The following is an 18,384-nucleotide window of genomic DNA, read 5'->3' on the forward strand; positions in this document are numbered from 1 at the left end:
GGTTGCGTATGACTACACCATACGGCACCGGCCAGGCACCGAAAATTGCGCTGACGCGCTCAGTAGGCTCCCACTGGCCACCACCGAGGGAGCGTCGGAGCAGAGCGCCGAGATGGTCATGGCCGTTGAGGCTTTTGACACTGCGGGCTCCCCCATCACAGCCCGCCAGATCAAACTCTGGACCAACAGGGACCCCCTCCTATCCATGATAAAGAAATATGTCCTGACTGGGGATTGGGCGCCCGCACAAAGGGCGCGCCCCAAGGAAGTCAGACCGTTTCAGAGATGGATGGATGAGCATTCCACCCAAGCCGACTGCCTGCTATGGGGCAGCCGGGAAGTCATGCCCCAGAAAGGAAGGGAAGCGTTCATCAGGGAACTCCACAGCGAGCACCCTGGCATCGTATTAATGAAGGCCATTGCCCGGTCACATGTATGGTGGCCGGGGATTGACTCAGACCTGGAACACTGGGTTCGCAGGTGCACGACGTGTGCCCAGCTGGGCAATGCCCCCAGGGAGGCCCCACTCAGCCCGTGGCCCTGGCTATTCACGTAGACTATGCGGGCCTGTTCATGGGGAAAATGTTCCTGATCATTGTCGATGTATACTCGAAGTGGATCGAGTGCATCATATTGAACTTGTGCACGACATCCATCACCGTGGAGAGTCTGTGTTAAGTTTTCATGACCCATGGCTTGCAGGACATCCTGGTCAGCGACAATGGCCCGTGTTTCACCAGCCATGAATTCCAGGAGTTTATGTCGGGCAATGGTATCAAGCACGTCCGGACAGCGCCGTTGAAGCCGGCTTCCAATGGCCAGGCGGAGCGGGCGGTCCAAGTCATAAAACAGGGCATGCTACACATCCAAGGACCCTCCCTTCAGTACCGCCTATCGCGCCTCCTGCTGGCCTGCAGGTCCTGCTGTCCTGCAGGTCCCGCCCGCACTCGTTCACAGGAGTCCCACCAGCGGAACTCCTCATGAAATGCACGCTCAAGACACGGCTGTCCCTCATTCACCCAGCCCTGGCAGACATTGTTGAGGGCAACCACCAGTCCCAAACCGAGCTCCATGATCGAAACTCAAGGGGGAGGTGTATAGAAATAGATGACCCTGTATTTGTTCTTAACCATGCTTTGGGACCCAAGTGGCTTGAGGGCACCGTAATTGGCAAAGAAGGAAATAGAGTCATAGTAGTCAACTAAACAATGGGCAGATGTGCCGCAAACACTTGGACCAATTAAAGAAAAGGTTCAGCATAGACACGGAAGAACCTGAAGAAGAGCATGAGGTGGCACCCACACCACTGCCGGCAGACGAGCAACAAAGACAGCCCTCAGCATGCACAGTCCCTGCGGCCAGCCCGGACAGGCCGGAATCACCTCAAGTGACAGAGACCCGTGCCGAGGCTCAGCCACCAGAGCCACAACTGCGGCATTCCACGAGAGAGCGTCAACCACCTGACAGACTTAACCTCTGAAACAAAAAGACTTAAGGGGGGAGGTGATGTCATGTATTTAACCATTTTGCAATGACATAGTCATGTAACTATAACTCATGTACACTGTACATGTACCATAGAAATACACACCCTGACAACAGGGGGTGAACTTGCGGGAGACACTCCTCACCTGGGTTTCCAGGTATAAAAGGGGAGGTCCCACCCAGGGTCAGCACTCCTTGGTCCTGGCATTAAAGGTGAAGGTCACAGAGTGACCAGGTCTGATAAATCCATGCCTCGTGTGAGTTTGTAGTAAGGTGCAGGGACACTACAGGTACCGCAGGGATCAGTGCTGGGACCTCAACTATTTACAATCTATATTAACGACTTGGAAGAAGGGACTGAGTGTAACGTAGCCAAGTTTGATGATGATAAAAAGATGGGAGGAAAAGCAATGTGTGAGGAGGACACAAAAAACCTGCAAAAGGACATAGACAGGCTAAGTGAGTGGGCAAAAATTTGGCAGATGGAGTATAATGTCGGAAAGTATGAGGCAGAAAAAAATCAAAGAGCAAGTTATTATTTAAATGGAGAAAGATTGCAAAGTGCCGCAGTACAAGGGGACCTGGGGGTACTTGTGCATGAAACGCAAAAGGAAAGTATGCAGGTACAGCAAGTGATCAGGAAGGCCAATGGTATCTTGGTCTTTATTGCAAAGGGGATGGAGTATAAAAGCAGGGAAGTCTTGCTACAGCTATATAAGGTATTGGTGAGGCCACACCTGGAATACTGCGTGCAGTTTTGGTTTCCATATTTACGAAAGGATATACTTGCTTTGAAGGCAGTTCAGAGAAGGTTCACTAGGTTGATTCTGGGGATGAGGGGGTTGACTTATGAGGAAAGGTTGAGTAGGTTGAACTTCTACTCATTGGAATTTAGAAGAATGAGAGGTGATCTTATCAAAATGTATAAGATTATGAGGGGGCCTGACAAGATGGATGCAGAGAGGATGTTTCCACTGATGGGGGAGACTAGAACTAGAGGGCATGATCTTAGAATAAAGGGCGCCCATTTAAAACAGAGATGAGGAGAAATTTCTTCTCTCAGAGGGTTGTAAATCTGTGGAATTCACTGCCTCAGAGAGCTGTGGATGCTGGGACATTGAATAAATTTAAGACAGAAACAGACAGTTTCTTAAACAATATGGGGATAAGGGGTTATGGGGAGCGGGCAGGAAATGGAGCTGAGTCCATGATCAGATCAGCCATGATCTTATTGAATGGCGGAGCAGGCTCAAGGGGCCGTATGGCCTATTCCTGTTCCTATTTCCTTATGTTCTTATGTCAATGTTGGCACGTGTTACGACTTCTGGGACCCCACTGTTGCTCGATGAGGCTGGTTGCCGGTCTGGAGAGGCAACGATGATCTCAGTGGACTGTTGAGAGGCATGGCCCATGATGGAGGCAGCCTCCGCCACACTCACGCCAAGTTGCTAAGGCACCCATCATTTCAGAGTGCACCGGCGATGATTCCCTGTTCAGAGCCTCCCAATCGAGGTCCTCATCTGCCTGACTGTTACCAGGACTCATGGGCCGACTTAGCCTCCGGAGAGCTGGCCCCGAGCTTCCCCTCATGGTGCGCTTTGCTGCAGGTCACTGGGTACAGGAGCGTCAGGACCTGGGAAGCCCCAGAATTTGATGATTCCCTTCCCGGAGCTGCTGTCCCAACTCGCAGGCACTGGTGTTGGGTCCCGGTCTGTGGCGAGAGACTTCCTGACATCCTCCTCATCCTCTCCCTCATGTGAGGATGCTGGCTGGTGGCAAATTTGGTTCATCAAATCCTTATTAGTCAGGAACTTGTGTTAGGGAAATTGATGGGATTGAAGGCCGATAAATCCCTAGGGCCTGATAGTCTGCATCCCAAAGTACCTAAGGAAGTGGCCCGAAAAATAGTGGATGCATTGGTGTTCATTTTCCAACATTCTATAGACTCTGGATCAGTTCCTATGGACTAGAGGTTAGCTAATGCAACACCACTTTTTAAAAAAGGAGGGAGAGAGAAAACAGGGAATTATAGACCGGTTAGCCTGACATCGGTAGTGGGGAAAATGGTGGAATCAATTATTAAAGATGTAATACCAACGTATTTGGAAAGCAGTGACAGGATCGGTCCAAGTCAGCATGGATTTATGAAAGGGAAATCCTGCTTGACAAATCTTTTTGAGGATGTAACTTGTAGAATGGACAAGGGAGAACCAGTGGATGTGGTGTATTTGGACTTTCAAAAGGCTTTTGGCAAGGTCCCGCACAAGAGATTGGTGTGCAAAATTAAAGCACATGGTATTGGGGGTAATGTATTGACGTGGATAAAGAACTGGTTGGCAGACAGGAAGCAGAGAGTCGGGATAAACGGGTTCCTTTTCAGAATGGCAGGCAGTGACTAGTGGGGTACCGCAAGGTTCAGTGCTGGGACACCAGCTATTTACAATATACATTAATGATTTAGACGAAGGAATTGAATGTAATATCTCCAAGTTTGCAGATGACATTAAGCTGGGTGGCAGTGTGAGCTGTGAGGAGGTTGCAGAGTGAATTGGACAGGTTAGGTGAGTGGGCAAATGCATGGCAGATGCAGTCTAATGTAGCTAAATGTGAGGTTATCCAATTTGGGGGCAAAAACAGGAATGCAGAATATTATCTGAATGGTGACAGATTAGAAAAAGGAGAGGTGCAATGAGACCTGAGTGTCATGGTACATCAGTCATTGAAAGTTGGCATGCAGGTACAGCAAGTGGTGAAGAAGGCAAATGGCATGTTGGCCTTCATAGCGAGAGGATTTGATTATAGGAACAGGGAGGGCTTACTGCAGTTGTACAGGGCCTTGGTGAGGCTACACCTTGAATATTGTGTACAGTTTTGGTCTCCTAATCTGAGGAAGGACATTCTTGCTATTGAGGGAGTACAGCGAAGGTTCACCAGACTGATTCCCGGGATGGCAGGACTGACATATGAAGAAAGACCGGATCGACTAGGCTTACATTCACTGGAATTTAGAAGAATGAGAGTGGATCTCATAGAAACATATAAAATTCTGACGGGATTGGACAGGTTAAATGCAGGAAGAATGTTCCTGATGTTGGGGAAGTCCAGAACCAGGGGTCACAGTCTAAGGATAAGGGGTAAGCCATTTAGGATGAGGAGAAACTTCTTCACTCAGAGAATTGTGAACCTGTGGAATTCTCTACCACAGAAAGTTGTTGAGGCCAGTTCATTAGATATATTCAAAAGGGAGTTAGATGTGACCCTTATGGCTAAAGGGATCAAGGGGTATGGAGACAAAGCAGGAATGGGGTACTGAAGTTGAATGGTGGTGCAGGCTCGAAGGGTTAAATGGCCTACTCCTGCACCTATTTTCTATGTTTCTGTGTTTCTATCATCTGTAAGCACAAATCAACACAAGTGTGGGTAGCAGTTGGGGAAGTTGCAGGAAGGGACGAAGGAGGGGGCATCGTTATTTTGCAGCTATATGATGTGGAATGAGGGGTATTGCCAAAAATGGACATCTCATTGACAAACCATCATTGTCCTATGGGGGCTCTGCTGTCTGATGGCCACCACTCTGACTGCTGGGCTGATGACATCCACTCGCTCCTCTCTGATCGTGAGCTCCTGGAGGTCTGGCTCCTGTCCTCCCATCCGCTGCTGCTCTCACCTGTTGTGGGCAAGCTTGCAATGAGCAAAACAAGAGGTTGTCAGTGGGTAGGTAGCTACTTGTGTACAACATCTCTCTGTAGTAAGTGAATTGCTACTGATTTTGCGACCTCTCAATGTCTGCATATTAGCCTGCGTGGCAACTCACAGTGGATGTGTAAAAGGTGGGTTCTGGGCACAAGGAGATACAAGTAAGTAAGATGTTGAAGGCCTGTGACCACATGCGGAGACTTACAAGGTCTTGTTGATTTCCTCAGGCTGAGTCGGGAGCTAGAATGTGAGAGACGCATGAATGGGCGGGCCATGTCTGGGGAGGCTATAGAGAGCTTTGAGAGTGTGTACAGCAACGAGGAGCATGGCCTGGCACACATAGAGAAAGTGTGGGAAATGTCAAACAGTAAGGCTCACATGAAGGCATTGCAAGGATAATGCAACAGGTACTCATCCTGAAGACCCTCGTCAGGTCATTGAATGTTTTCCGACATTGAGTGGCAACCTGGGCACTGTGTCACGGCAAGAGATGTGCTATGCCAGCTGCCGTCACAGCCTCCTGAAGACTCTGGGGGATGGCCTTCATTTCCCCCTCCAAGCAGCAAGGCATCTTGCCACCGTTCCACGGCCTCCAGTAGCGCTTCAAGGGCTGCAGCCAAGAAGCATTGCACTCATTGCCTCGCTGCGTCTGCATCCATCCTCCCAGACTTAGGTCAGTGAGAGTCTTGAAGTGTGCATGCCTATAGTTGAGTTGCCACGCCTTTAAGAGTTGGCTGTACCCTGGGTCTGACTGGGAGTTTGGCACATGCGCAATGGGACCTCAGAATATACCGACCAAACTTTTGTTATGGCCCCCCAGCTCTGGTGTGCAATGGCTGATTTAGCGCCCCTGTCAGTTCTTGAACCAATTCTGACGAATTTCTGGGTGGAGGGCGCAATCTTTTTCAAGGCGCTAAAATTATCGTTCCACCTGGGTTACTGCCCCAAATGAGGCTCGATCGAATTTCCACTCCAAAATCTTTCCAAAGGCTATTTGTGAGCTCTTGCTTCCATGGAACTTCCATTGCTGCCAATCCAAAAAATATGCACAAAGTAAAACAGGTCAAATCTGGCATACAAATACCACTGAACTGTGCTAGGTGTGCATTTGAATATTTGTGCAAAAAAAATGATGCCTTAATGAGGCTCGCACCAGAAATAGACGCAAGCACTTCAGCTCACTATATATAGAAGTGCATAGAATTTCAAGCTAGAAGGAAGCTAATGCAAATCTTTCAAATTCAGCATCCCTTTCTGCATCAGTTAGACATACACGAATGTACAATCTGTAATCTCATATCTAATGAGTAACCATTTATTTTTACAATAAACCTGTTTCTATTGACAACATTGTTGATGGGAATATTGATATATTTTAGTGAAACCTATTGCACAGTTGAGCCACTTAAGGATACTGGTAAGCATCTTTACCCTCTAAATATCCTAATTTTCAACTTTTCTCCTCCTCCTAACTCATATTTTGGTATAGTTCATGGAAGCAAGCAGTCTCTGGTGCTTAACAAAAGCAGTCATAATTCATAAGCCAGGGTGGTAAGTGTCAACAGGCTATACAAGCATGTGGGAAGAACGTTTTAGCTGTGCTTGATTCTATCCTTACATGAAGCCCATAACAGCATACTTTCCAGCTTGGACCCCTAAATAGCAATCAGAAGGGGACCACTGGCAGATTTCCCCTCCCATGGCCAGAGAACACTGTAGCCAATTATATCCCCTGTACTGGTTCTGTCAGAGTGTAGCATAAGGCGAGCGATAACTCTGATTCTCCAGCTAGCTTCAACACTACACCAAAAAATATGGCTAAAGGTCAGAGCTTCAGAATCCAAGTTCTTTAATAAATGTAGTTTTAACTGGAAACAGAAATAAAGACAGACTCTATAATTCTTACAGGACAACAAAGGAACAATTGAATTTGAATCAAGCAGCAATAAAGAGAAGTTACTTAGCTCTTACTGTACATCAAAGATAAAATTCAATAATTCCAGAATGATTGGAAAAGAAGAGATTACTTACATAACTGTGATTCTGGAGCGTCACATGAGGTCTAATTTATAACTAAACAATAAGTTAAATTTCTTCATAACAAAATGGAGATAGCTCCATGTGGCTTGCTTCTGTGGCTGTGCTTCTGCCTGTCTGTGTCTAATCGGAAAATGCCACCCAGTGGCGGGCAACGATACGGTGTCTCCAAGCTGTCAAGAAGCATCACAGTCTATCACACTCCCCATCTAAAAAATTAGGAGGATTGAAATTTTTACTAGTTAGAAATCAGTTCCTCTTAGTTTGTGGGATGGCTTTGAGGCGGGCATTTCTGTATGAGAACGAGTTCCGATATCGGTTTCAAGTAGCTGCAATGCATGCCATCGCTACAGACCATAACATCCACCTTGCGTACTCTTCCATCATCACTGGGGTAGGACTTAGTGATGCGTGTGAGTGGCCAGTCGTTCCGGGGAAGTTGTTTCTGCCAGATGAGAATGACATCCCCGACAGAGACGTCGGACCTAGTCTCGTTCCATTTCTGTTGAGATTGCAGGCTCTGCAGGTACTCCGTCTGCCATCGAATCCAAAATTGATCTGCGAGATACTGGGCCTGTCGCCATTGCCATCATCCATACAGATCTTCCTGCATGAAATTGCCAGGTGGTGCCTTGAGAGGCTAAGTTTTCAGGGTCAAGAACGTGGCAGGGTTGAGTGTCTGGGGGTCGTTAGCATTTGGGGAAATGGCCGTGATGGGTCAAGAATTGACAATGGCACATGCTTCCTCCACAAAAGTCACAAGTACATCGTGAGTGAGTTGGTGTTTCCCACACTGGAAAAACATCGAATCTAGGACATGTCGGATGGTTCCTATCAGTCATTCCCAAACTCTACCGAAAAGTGAGGTGTGTGGAGTGTTGAAGACCCACTCACTCTGGGTAGCCAAGTATTTACCATCTTGCTCTTGGTCCAGCTCACCTTTGGCGCCAACGAAGTTTGTGCTCTGTTTCATCTGAGCCTAGCGACTGGCCCGCGGACTGCAATAAACCTTTGTAGTGCAGAGATGATGCTGACGTGTCCAGGGAGTCGATGACTTCGACGTGGGCAGCTCTTATACAGAGGCAGATAAAAATCACGGCCCATCTCTTGAAATGCGCAGCACCGCCTCTGGTTTTCCTTGTCACGATGGTCCAAGGTCCAAACACGTCCATACCGACGTTGGTGTTGGAATCGGTCTTCTGGTAAGTCAGCCATGAATTGGTGAGAAACTTGCCTCTCAGTTTTTTCAGATAATGCATTGGTTAATGACACTCCTGAAAAGGTCATGGGCTCCGATGATCCATCTTCCTCCGGCCCGTAAGGCTGAAAAGGTCAGATGCCATCCTTGATGACGCACCTCCTGATGATTCAAGGTCGGCTTCTCACAGTCTACCTCTGACTCAGATGATTCCGTCTTTGTTGAGGAGCGAGCTTAGTTTGTAGAGAGGGCTTTTCTTCTTTATGGTGCCGATAGAGGCCTCGCCAAGCTTGCAATCTGTTTCGAGGCTGGAAATTTCCTCGTTGAAAGCTTGGCTCTGTATGGCAAGGAAAATAACATACTCTGCTTCTAGCTGTTCTTTTACTGTTGATCATCTGAGGAACCTCTTCTTTGGCTGACTGTCTATTTGAGCGTAGTGTACTTCTTTGCCTTTATTTGACTTGAAGGTCTTTACCCTAAATATCAACGTTGCGATGGCTACTTTGAGAGACGTCCAGCTCGAGAAGCGTGAAAATCTCCTACAGCTGAGCTGTTGTCTGTCTCCAGGGTTTGCCGGGTGGTCAGTGACATTCGTGGCTCTGGTGTGGACCTGTTTTTCCACCTCCGGATCATCCTCGTCAAGTGGAAGATCGAGCAGGTAAGTATCGGGGGCCAACATCGTAGGGAGTTCTGCTTATCAAAAGAACTCTGGTCCTCTGAACCAATGGGTAGTGTTCAGCTGGTTGGCTGGTACTGATCGTAATTGGCATTACGGAGACATGGCTCCAGGGAGACCAAGGCTGGGAACTCAACATCCAGGGGTATTCAACATTCAGGAAGGATAGACAGAAAAGAAAAGGAGGTGGGGTAGCATTGCTGGTTAAAGAGGAAATTAACACAATAGTAAGGAAGGACATTAGCTTGGATGATATAGAATCAGTATAGGTGGAGCTGCGGAATACCAAAGGGCAGAAAACGCTAGTGGGAGTTGTGTACAGACCACCAAACAGTAGTAGTGAGATTGGGGACAACATCAAACAAGAAATTAGGGATGCATGCAATAAAGGTACAGCAATTATCATGGGCGACTTTAATCTACATATAGATTGGGCTACCCAAACTGGTAGCAATACAGTGGAGGAGGATTTCCTGGATTGTATTAGGGATGGTTTTCCAGACCAGTATGTCGAGGAAACAACTAGAGGGCTGGCCATCCTAGACTGGGTGATGTGTAATGAGAAAGGACTAATTAGCAATCTTGTTGTGCGAGGTCCCTTGGGGAAGAGTGACCATAATACGGCAGAATTCTTTATTAAGATGGAGAGTGACACAGTTAATTCAGAGACTAGGGTCCTGAATTTAAGGAAAGGTAACTTCGATGGTATGAGACGTGAATTGGCTAGAATAGACTGGCGAATGATACTTAAAGGGTTGACGGTGGATAGGCAATGGCAAACATTTAAAGATCACATGGATGAACTTCAACAATTGTACATCCCTTTCTGGAGTAAAAATAAAATGGGGAAGGTGGCTCAACCGTGGCTTACAAGGAAAATTAAGAATAGTGTTAAATCCAAGGAAGTGGCATATAAATTGGCCAGAAAAAGCAGCAAACCTGATGACTGGGAGAAATTTAGAATTCAGCAGAGGAGGACAGGGTTTACTTAGGAGGGGGAAAATAGAGAATGAGAGGTAGCTTGCTGGGAACATAAAAACTGACTCCAAAAGCTTCTATAGATTTGTGAAGAGAAAAAGATTAGTGAAGACAAACGTAAGTCCCTTGCAGTCAGACTCAGGTTAAATTATAATGGGGAACAAAGAAATGGCAGACCAGTTGAACAAATACTTTGGTTCTGTCTTCACGAAGGAAGGCACAAATAACCTTCTGGAAATACTAGGGGACCAAGTGTATAGTGAGAAGGAGAAACTGAAGGAAATCCTTATAAAGCGGGAAATTGTGTTAGGGAAATTGATGGGATTGAAGGCCGATAAATCCCCGGGGCCTGAAAGTCTGCATCCCAGAGTACTTAAGGAAGTGGCCCTAGAAATAGTGGTGATCATTTTCCAACAGTCTATCGACTCTGGATCAGTTCCTATTGACTGGAGGGTAGCTAATGTAACACCACTTTTTAAAAAAGGAAGGAGAGAGAAAACGGGTAATCATGGACCGGTTAGCCTGACATCGGTAGTGGGGAAAATGTTGGAATCAGTTATTAAAGATGAAATAGCAGCGCATTTGGAAAGCAGTGACAAGATCGGTGCAAGTCAGCATGGATTTATGAAAGGGAAATCATGCTTGACAATTCTTCTGGAATTTTTTGAGGATGTAACTAGTAGAGTGGACAAGGGAGAACCAGTAGATGTGGTGTATTTGGACTTTCAAAAAGCTTTTGACAAGGTTTCACACAAGAGATTGGTGTGCAAAATTAAAGCACATGGTATAGGGGGTAATGTACTGATGTGGATAGGGAACTCATTGGCAGACAGAAAGCAGAGAGTCGGGATAAACGGGTCCTTTTCAGAATGGCAGGCAGTGACTAGTGGAGTGCCGCAGGGCTCAGTGCTGGGACCCCAGCTATTTACAATATACACTAATGATTTAGATGAAGGAATTGCGAGTAATATCTCTAAGTTTGCAGATGACACTAAGCTGGGTGGCGGTATGAGCTGTGAGGAGGACGCTAAGAGGCTGCAGGGTGACTTGGACAGGTTAGGTGAGTGAGCAAATGCATGGCAGATGCACTTTGGGGGCAAAAATCCGAAGGCAGAATATTATCTGAACGGCGGCAGATTAGGAAAAGGGAAGGTGCAACAAGACCTGGGTGTCATGGTACATCAGTCATTGAAAGTTGGCATTCAGGTACAGCAGGCGGTGAAGAAGGCAAATTATATGTTGGCCTTCATAGCTAGAGGATTTCAGTATAAGAGCAGGGAGGTCTTACTGCAGTTGTACAGTGCCTTGGTGAGGCCTCACCTGGAATATTGTGTTCAGTTTTGGTCTCCTAATCTGAGGAAGGACATTCTTGCTATTGAGGGAGTGCAGCGAAGGTTCACCAGACTGATTCCCGGGATGGCAGGACTGACATATGAGGAGACACTGGATCGACTGGGCCTGTATTCACTGGAGTTTAGAAGGATGAGAGGGGATCTCATAGAAACATATAAAATTCTGATGTGTCTTGACAGGTTAGATGCAGGAAGAATGTTCCCGATGTTGGGGAAGTCCAGAACCAGAGGATACAGTCTAAGAATAAGGGGTAAGCCATTTAGGACTGAGATGAGGAGAAACTTCTTCACTCAGAGAGTTCTTAACCTGTGGAATTTCCTACCGCAGAGAGTTGTTGATGCCAGTTCATTGGATATATTCAAGAAGGAGTTAGATATGGCCCTTACGGCTAAAGGGATCAAGGGGTATGGAGACAAAGCAGGAAAGGGGTACTACGGTGAATGATCAGCCATAATCTTATTGAATGGTGGTGCAAGCTCAAAGGGCTGAATGGCCTACTCCTGCACCTATTTTCTATGTTTCTATGAGCTTCGCGGGATTCTAATCTGTTGAGACGTGACACCATTGGCTGGGGTCAGATATATTACGTAGCTTATGTACCATGTTCGACACGTACACATGAAATCGTTTTGATAAATTCGAGATGTAGCCGAGGACCACCTTGCTGCCTGTGTAGTAGGTGACGCTATCTATGGGGACTCGACCTCTGATTTCCGGTTGGCCAGTCTGCGCTGCACAGTTCCAAGTACTGCGCTGCACAGTTCCAAGCGAGGTATCAAGACAACGTGTGAGAGTGTTACTTTTGCCTTGGCTAGAAGGAAGGACACGTATGGCCGGTTGTTCTTGTTGGTGATTTGTAGATAAGCGAGTCTCCCTATGGCTGGATTGCTGGCATCTGAGAAAACAGGAATCTCTATTCGTTTAATGGTGCCGAAGTCTGTGGCTGATAATACCTTTTAATATGGATATCTTCAAGGTGAAGTAGTGTGTTGCGTCAACGGGTCCATCTCGGTAGTTATTCCTCTGGCAGCGGCTTGTCCCAAAGATCTTGGGGAATTTTCAGCTCCTTTTTCATGGCCGTCTTAAGTTCTCATAGGATAAACTTTCCTTCGATGATAATCGGTGCGGCTCGGCTGATTGGGTCGTAGATAGAGCTTGCTACTGACAGGACTCCCTGCCGTGAAAATGATTTCCCTTGTAGGTTGACCCGGAACGTGAATGTGTACTGCTCGAGAGACCAGTACACACCCAAGGACCTTTGGGTAGATAGCTTGTCCCGGCTGAGGTGTAGACACTTCAGATCTTTGGATCATTCTTCTTGGGGGAGAGTGCTCATGACCTCCTTGCTGTTAGATACAAACTTGTGGAAGCATAGCTTCCTTGTGGCTAGGGCATCTCTACTGCGTCTGTTGAGACTTATCGTCGTTGATGTGTCTGGCCTAGATGTGAGGCTGTCGTCGACATAAAAGTCACGATGAATGAACTCTGTCACGTCGTCTCTGTGAGTGGATCTACATTCATCCGCAACCATTCTAAGGCCAAATGTTGCCAACGCAGGAGATGAGATGCTGCTGAAGAGGTGAACATTAATCCTGTAGTCGACAATAGGCTTTGTCGGATCGTTGTCCTCAAACCACAAGAAGTGCAGAAAGTCACAGTGTTCCGGGTTTACCTAAAAATTGTAGAACATCTGCTGCACGTCTCCCATCACAGCCACCTCCCCCAGCCAGAACCTGAGGAGAATCACAAGCAGACTGTTCATTTGATCTGGCCCTTGTGCAAGTGCTTTGTTGAGAGAAGTTCTCTGGCATCAAAGACCACTTTGATGTTGGTCTTTTTCAGGTGGCGTACTGCGAGGTACCAAACCATTCCGGGTTCGGTGGCTAGCTCATTCTCTGACACAGGGTTGGCATGATTTCAGGTCAGAATTTTTCCGAAGAAGGCGATCTAATCCAACGTCATTTTTGGTTTACGCTGAAGAGTACTCAGGTGGACTTTGAGTCTGGTTTGGGCCTGGGAATAGTTGTTAGGAACGGTCAACTGATCCCTCTTTAAAGATAGAGGGAATTCCAAGTTTTCTTCCGAGTTGGTGTGGGTGCTTTCTGTCAAGATCATGATGAATTGTTTGGTCTTGAATGGACATAGGCTTCAGGTTATCATCGGGAATCTCTTTGTATAATTTGTTCATTGTTTCGTCCCGGCCAGTTGTGGAACAAGTTCCTTCACATAAATGTGATTCTTGCAGACATCTGGTTCATCTGGTTGTAGCTGAAGGATGGTATGGTTGACAGAGGCATGGACTTTCCCTTTTGTGCCGCTCATGCAAACCTGTCCAGAGAGTGTCCAGCCTAGGTTGGTGCATTGTGCCCAGGGTGTGCCCCTCAGCCCGTTGCGAGACTCCCTGATCTTGAGGGGTGCCGGGCAATTTCTTCCGATGAGGAGGATGATATTTGCACCTTCTCTCAGCTCGGGTATTTTTTTTGCCACTGACCTGAGCTGGGGAAACTTCTCAGAGAAATTGGGTTGTGGGATCTCGCTTCGGTCTTCAGGGATGTGAGCATTCTTGATGATGGTGTGCAGCTGTTCGGCTTTACGGTGAGCGATAACTCTGATTCTCCAGCTAGTTTCAACACTACACCAAGAAATATGGCTAAAGGTCAGAGCTTCAGAATCCAAATCCTTTAATAAATGTAGTGTGAACCACAAACAGAAATAATGACACACTCTCGAATTCTTATAGTACAACCAAGGAACAATCGAATCAAGCAGCAATAAAGAGAAGTTACTTATCTCTTACTGTACATCAAAGATAAAATACAGTAATTCCACAACAATTGGATAAGAAGAGATTACTTCCATAAATGTGGTTCTGGAGGGGCACATTACTGAGGTCTAATTTATAACTAAACAATAAGTTAAATAAGGAAATAATGGATAGTATCAAATTGAAAACAAGGGCATACAACATGGCCAAGACTAGTGGGAGGCCAGAGGATTGGGAAACTTTTAAAAGCCAGCAAAGAACAACTATAAAAATGATAAAGAGAGGGAAGATAGATTATGAAAGTAAACTAGCCTGAAATATAAAAACAAATAGTAAGAGTTTCTATAGATATATAAAAAGGAAAAGAGTGGCTAAAGTAAATGTTGCTCTCCTAGAGGATGAGACTGGGGAATTAATAATGGAAAACAGGGAAATGGCAGAGCTGTTGAACAAATATTTTGTCTCGGTCTTCACTGTAGAAGACACTAAAAACATCCCAATAATGGATAATCAAGGGACTATAGAGAGGGAGGAACTTAATACAATTGCTATCATTAATGAAGTCGTACTCAGTAAAATAATGGGACAAGTTCCTTGGACGTGATGGCTTACATCCTAGGGTCTTAAAAGAAGTGACTGCAGAGATAGTGGATGCATTGGTTGTAATCTATGAAAATTCCCTGAATTCTCGGGCGGTCCCAGCAGATTGGAAAACCGCAAATGTAATGCCCCTATTTAAAAAAGGAGGCAGACAAAAAGCAGGAAACTATAGTTAGCCTAACATCTATCGTTGGGAAAATGCTGGAGTCCATTATTAAGGAAACAGTAGCGGGACATTTAGAAAAGCATGATTCAATCAAGCAGAGTCAGCATAGTTTTATGAAAGGAAAATCATGTTTGACAAATTTGCTGGAGTTTTTGGAGGATGTAACGAGCAGGGTGGATAAGGGGGAACCAGTGGATATGTATTTGGATTTCCAGAAAGCATTCGATAAGGTGCCACATAAAAGGTTACTGCACAAGATAAATGTTCACGAGGTTGGGGATAATATATCAGCATGGATAGAGGATTGGCTAACTAACAGAAAACAGAGAGTCGGGATAAATGGGTCATTTTCCGGTTGGCAAACAATGACTAGTGGGTTGCCGCAGGGATCGCTGCTGGGTCCTCAAATATTTACAGTCTATATTAATGACTTGGATGAAGGGACCGAGTGTAATGTAGCCAAATTTGCTGATGATACAAAGATGGGTGGGAAAGCAAATTGTGAGGAGGACACAAAAAATATGCAAAGGGATATAGACAGGCTAAGTGAGTGGGCAAAAATTTGACAGAATGAGTATAATGTGGGAAAATGTGAGGTTATCCACTTTGGCAGAAATAATAGAAAAGCAGATTATAATTTAAATGGAGAAAAATTGCAAAGTGCTGCAGTATAGTGGGACCTGGGGGTCCTTGAAAATGAACACAAAAAGTTAACATGCAGGTGCAGCAAGTAATCAGGAAGGCACATGGAATGTTGGCCTTTATTGCAAGGGGGATAGAATATAAAAACAGAGAAGTCCTGCTACAACTATACAGGGTATTGGTGAGGCCACACCTGGAGTACTGCATGCAGTTTGGTCTCTGTATTTAAGGAAGGATATACTTGCATTGGAGACTGTTCAAAGAAGGTTCACGAAGTTGATTCCGGAGATGAGGGGGTTGACTTATGAAGATATGTTAAGTAGGGTGGGCCTATACACATTGGAGTTCAGAAGAATGAGAGGTGATCTTATCGAAACATATAAGACAATGAGGGGGCTCGACAAGGTGGATGCGGAGGGGATATTTCCACAAAGGGGAAACTAAAACTAGGGGACATACTCAGAATAAGGGGCCGCCAATTTAAAACTGAGATGAGGAGGAATTTCTTCTCTCAAGGGTTGTAAATCTATGGAATTCTATGCCCCAGACAGCTGTGGAGGCTGGGTCATTGAATATATTTAAGGCGGAGATCGACAGATTTTTGAACGATATGGAATAAAGGGTAAAGGGTTATGGGGAGCGGGCAGGGAAGTGGAGCTGAGTCCATGATCAGATCAGCCATGACCTTACTAAATGGTGGAGCAGGCTCGAGCGGCCAGGTGGCCTACTCCTGTGCCTATTTCTTATGTTCTTATGTTCTCCATAACAAAATGGAGATAGCTCCATGTGGCTTGCTTTTGTGGCTGTGCTTCTGCCTGTCTGAAACATAGAAACATAGAAAATAGGTGCAGGAGTCGGCCATTTGGCCCTTCGAGCCTGCACCACCATTCAATAAGATCATGACTGATCATTCCCTCAGTACCCCTTTCCTGCTTTCTCTCCATACCCCTTGATCCCCTGAGCCGTAAGGGCCATAATCTAACTCCCTCTTGAATATATCCAATGAACTGGCATCAACAACTCTCTGTGGCAGGGAATTCCACAGGTTAACAACTCTCTGAGTGAAGAAGTTTCTCCTCATCTCAGTCCTAAATTGCCTACCTCTTATCCTAAGACGATGTCCCCTGGTTCTGGACTTCCCCAACATCGGGAACATTCTTCCCGCATTTAACCTGCCCAGTCCCGTCAGAATCTTATACGTTTCTATGAGATCCCATCTCATCCTTCTAAACTCCAGTGAATAAAGGCCCAGTTGATCCAGTCTCTCCTCATATGACAGTCCAGCCATCCCTGGAATAAGTCTGGTGAATCTTCGCTGCACTCCCTCAATAGCAAGATTAGGAGACCAAAACTGAACACAATATTCCAGGTGAGGCTTCACTAAGGCCCTGTACAACTGCAGTAAGACCTCCCTGCTCCTATACTCAAATCCCATAGCTATGAAGGCCAACATACCATTTGCCTTCTTCACCACTTGCTGTACCTGCATGCCAACTTTCAATGACTGATGAACCATGACACCCAGGTCTCGTTGCACCTCCCCTTTTGCTAATCTGCCACCGTTCAGATAATATTCTGCCTTTGGGCTTTTGCCCCCAAAATGGATAACCTCACATTTATCCACATTATACTGCATCTGCCATGCATTTTCCCACTCATCTAACCTGTCCAAGTCACCCTGCAGCCTCTTAGCGTCCTCCTCACAGCTCACACCATCTCCCAGTTTAGTGTCATCTGCAAACTTGGAGATATTATACTCAATCCCTTTATCTAAATCATTAATATATATTGTAAAGAGCTGGGGTCCCAGCACTGAGCCCTGCGGCACTCCACTAGTCACTGCCTGCCATTCTGAAAAGGACCCTTTTATCCCGACTCTCTGCTTCCTGTCTGCCAACTAGTTCTCTATCCACGTCAGTACATCACCCCCAGAACCGTGCGCTTTAATTTTGCACACCAATCTCTTGTGTGGGACCATGTCAAAAGCCTTTTGAAAGTCCAAATACACCACATCCACTGGTTCTCCCTTGTCCACTCTGCTCATTACATCCTCAAAAAATTCCAGAAGATTCATCAAGCATGATTTCCCTTTCATAAATTCATGCTGACTTGGACCGATCCTGTCACTGCTTTTCAAATGCGCTGCTATTTCATCCTTAATGATTGATTCCAACATTTTCCCCACTACTGATGTCAGGCTAACCGGTCTATAATTACCCGTTTTCTCTCCCTCCTTTTTAAAAAGTGGTGTTACATTAGCTATCCTCCAGTCCATAGGGACTGATCCAGAGTCGATAGACCATTGGAAAATGATCACCAATGCATCCACTATTTGTAGGGCCACTTCCTTAATACTCTGGGATGCAGATTATCAGTCCCTGGGGATTTATCGGCCTTCAATCCCATCAATTTCCCTAACACAATTTCCCGCCAAATAAGGATATCCTTCAGTTCCTCCTTCTCACTGGACCCACTGACCCCTAGTACATTCGGAAGGTTATTTGTGTCTTCCTTCATGAAGACAGAACCAAAGTATTTGTTCAGTTGGTCTGCCATTTCTTTGTTCTCCATTATAAATTCACCTGAATCCGACTGCAAGGGACCTACGTGTGTCAAATCAGAAAACGCCACCCAATAGCGCGCAACGGTAAGACACGATACAGTGTCTCCAAGCTGTCAAGAAGCATCACAGTCCATCACATCCCCAATTACGGTCCTGTCTAAGGACCTCAAACTCAGCTCAAACCAGATATTGAGCCTAGTGTTGTCCTGGCAGGCTTATTTATCCT

At 46.0% G+C, this 18,384-nt stretch overlaps 1 protein-coding gene across 2 annotated transcripts in view; it reads left to right on the forward strand.

Moving 5' to 3' along the window:
• The window catches only part of csrnp3 (cysteine-serine-rich nuclear protein 3), a 284,514-nt gene that overhangs the window by 255,831 nt on the left and 10,299 nt on the right, over nt 1-18,384 (forward strand). The gene's annotated exons all lie outside the window — the stretch shown is intronic.

Source organism: Pristiophorus japonicus, chromosome 3, assembly GCF_044704955.1.
Source record: "Pristiophorus japonicus isolate sPriJap1 chromosome 3, sPriJap1.hap1, whole genome shotgun sequence".
NCBI classification, from domain to species: Eukaryota; Metazoa; Chordata; class Chondrichthyes; family Pristiophoridae; genus Pristiophorus; species Pristiophorus japonicus.